This window comes from Nicotiana tabacum, chromosome 4 (genome assembly GCF_000715075.1).
Source record: "Nicotiana tabacum cultivar K326 chromosome 4, ASM71507v2, whole genome shotgun sequence".
NCBI lineage: Eukaryota > Viridiplantae > Streptophyta > Magnoliopsida > Solanales > Solanaceae > Nicotiana > Nicotiana tabacum.
In genome coordinates this window covers 7,538,547-7,542,079 of record NC_134083.1, presented here as the reverse complement: position 1 = coordinate 7,542,079, position 3,533 = coordinate 7,538,547, and positions in this window count along the sequence as shown.

The following is a 3,533-nucleotide window of genomic DNA, read 5'->3' as shown; positions in this document are numbered from 1 at the left end:
CAAAGGAAAAGTTATGACTGAGAATTAAGTGGCCTTCGGAGCGAGGTAAGTATTGTGTCTAACTTTGACTCGAGGGAATTAGGAACCTCACACTATTTAATATGTGAAATTCATGTGAGCGGCGTATATGTGAGGTGACGAGTACTTATGCGCCGTCAAATTACCTGTTTTTCCATGTTTCTTGCGTTTTTCTTACATTGTCTCTATCCTATGCATAATTGCTAAGTGTTTATACTAGTGTTGTTAATTTGATCGTTCTTATCATGTTTACGGATTTTTCTGATGATAATTGAGTATTTATTTCAAAGTTGAGATTGATATTGTAGAACCAAATATTGAAGTAAGGTTTGTACTTGTTATTCTATCTCCCTGTTGTTATTTATTCATTGCATTATGGTAAGGGAGAGTGTTAATGCACGAAGGGTGATGTCGTGCCATATTGTGAGTGTTAATGCACGAAGGGTGATGTCGTGTCATATTGTGAGTGTAAAAGCACGAAGGGTAATGCCGTGCTATATTGTGAGTGTTAATGCACGAAGGGTGATGCCGTGCCATGATATGAGAGTTAATGCATGAAGGGCGATGTCGTGCCGTCTTTATTGATTTTATGGCGAGATTGAGAGTAAAAGCACGAAGGGTGATGCCGTGCATTTTTCCTTTACTGTATTCGTGCTCCCGTCGATTCATATTATGTTGGTTGTTTCAGTTCTCATTCTGTTGTAGCTCTTTACTTCGTATTTTCCCCCAGCATGTATCCCCTCCTGATAATTCTTGTCTAATTCTTCATTACTGTTATTTGCATATACACTGTTAAATTGTATAGGTTGATTTGTAGGTGCCTTGCCTTAACCTCGTCACTACTTCATCGGGGTTAGGCTCGACATTTACTAGTACATGGGGTCGGTTGTACTGATACTGCATTCTGTACTTTCCATGCAGATTTTGGTACCGGCTCGGGTTGATCGAGATTTTAGCTGTTGGACCCGCTATCCGGAGACTCAAAGTAGATCTGTCGGCGTTCACAAACCTTAAAGTCCCCGTCTATATTTTCAGTTTTACTGTTTCTTTCATTCAGACAGTTGTATTTCGTTTAGACTATTACTTGTAATGAATTCTAGAATGCTCGTGAATTGTGACTCCAGATCCGGGTGATAGTAATTAAGGCAGTTCTTATATTATTCCGCACTTATTATATTTTATCTTAGCTAATTATTATTATTTACTGAATGGAAATAAGGATTAGGTTTAATGATTCTCTAACGTTGACTTGCCTAACAAGTGAATGTTAGGCGTCATCACGGTCCCGACGGTGGGAATTTCGAGTCATGACAAGTTGGTATCAAAGCTCTAAGTTGGTAGAGTCTGGAGGATCGGTACAGAGACATCTGTGCTTATCTTCCAGGGGCTATGAAGTTTAGGAATAAATTTCACTTCTATTCTCCTATATCGTGCGATGTTGTTCTCTCAATACTGATTCAACTCTTCCGCTCTTATTCTCTCACAGATGGCGAGAACACGTACTGCTTTCTCAGCTGAGCAGCAGCCAGAGCCACCAGTGGCAGCTCCTATGCGGGGCAGAGGTCAAGGCTGAGGCCGTGTCAGGGGCCGAGGCAGGGGCAGGGCTCATCTAGGAGCCCGAGCAGCAGCCCCAGCAGTGCAGCCTCCGGTAGATCTTGATGAGGAGATTCTAACCCAGACTTTTCCTGTCGGACCAGCTCAGGTTCCAGAGGGGTTCATTGCCACCCTAGTACTACAGGACGCTTTGGTCTGTTTGGTGGGCCTTATGGAGAGTGTGGCCCGGGCTGGCGCATTTCCCATGGCACCAGCCGTATCTCAGGATAGAGGAGGAGCCCAGACTCCCACTAATCCCGCTCCGGAGCATATAGCTCCCTAGTATCAGGCTCTAGCAGCTCAGCCAGTCGGAGTAGTTCAGCCGGTTGTTGCGGCGCAGACCGGTGATGGGTCAGCTATGTCTTATGAGGCTTTGTGGAGATTGGACAGGTTTACCAAGCTCTTTCCTGTTCACTTTAGTGGTGTTACTTTAGAGGATCCCCAGGAGTATCTCGACAGCTGTCACGAGGTTCTATGGAACATGGGTATAGTGGAGACCAATGGGGTTGACATTGCTGCATTCTAGATGACTAGTTCCGCCAAGAAATAGTGAAGAGATTATTTGCTGACCAGACCAGCTAGGTTGCCTGCTCTTACTTGGGACCAGTTCTCTCATCTCTTCATAGAGAAATTTCTGCCTATCACATTGAGAGAGGAGCGTCGCCGTCAGTTTGAGCATCTCCAGCAGGGCAGTATGACTGTTACTCAGTATGAGACCCGTTTTGTGGACTTGGCCCGTCATGCTATTCTTCTTCTTCCCACCGAGAGAGAGAGTGAGGAGGTTTATTGATGGACTTGCTCAGCCTATCAGATTGTAGATGGCTAAGGCGGCTTGGAGTGAGATTTCTTTTCAGGCGGCTGCTAATGCCGCTAGACGAGTTGAGATGGTTCTTACTCAGGAATGTCAGGGGTCTGACAAGAGACCTCGTTATTCCGGTGAGTTCAGCGGTGCCCCATCTATAGGCAGGGGTATTTTTGGTAAAGGCCATCATCCCAAGTCGTTTCATTCAGCACCCCAGGCATCCCACGGTGCCTTAGGTTGTCGTGGTCCTCATATGCCTTATTCTGACCAACTAGCCTACAGTGCACCACCAACTCCTATTAGTGCACCTCCACTCGAGAGCTATTAGGGTGGCTATTCAGGTCGACAGGGTCATTTTCAGGGTCAGCAATCATAACATCCAAGGTTATGTTATACTTGTGGTGACCCGAGGCACATTGCTAGATTTTGCCCTCGGGCAACGGGATACTCACAGCATCAGAGTTCTCGTGCCATGGTTCTGGTGCCAGTTGTTGCACCACCTGCTCAGCCAGCCAGAGGCAGGGGTCAGGCAGCCAGAGGTAGGGGCCAGACTGTTAGAGGTAGACTCGGTATCAACTTCTTCTTCGTCTGCAAATATCTTAATAGCGGGGCTTCCGACTTCCCCTTTATACTGTCTGGTGGATGAGGAAGAGGAATCTCTGCCAAGTGATGGGAATTTGGTGCCCCGCAAGAGAAGGACGGTGGACGTTGGTGATGGGGTTGCCCGGGCTATAGATTCGACAATGGACGATTTCGTCATCCGCGAAATGGCGACCATAATACTTGAGGACGATGTCGAGCGGGCGTTCGACATCCCGACATCAGTGGAAGCCGTAGAGGGCATACCTCTTCCCTTTGAGGTGATAAGAACTGAAGGGTCGGCCGCTGTGGCTTCCGATAATTTGCGGCATGATGGGCCGTCGACTTAGTGACCGGTTAACGATGCTCCTTCGTCGGCCGACAGGAAAGGCAAATACGTTGCCGAAGATGGCTACGAGACGGGTTATGATCTCGATGCCGATGAGATGAGCATGATGGGGGATGGGTTCACCCAGCTCGAGGTGAGATTGGAGGGTTCTATGCAGACCATCGCGATACTAATGGACCGTGATCTACTAAA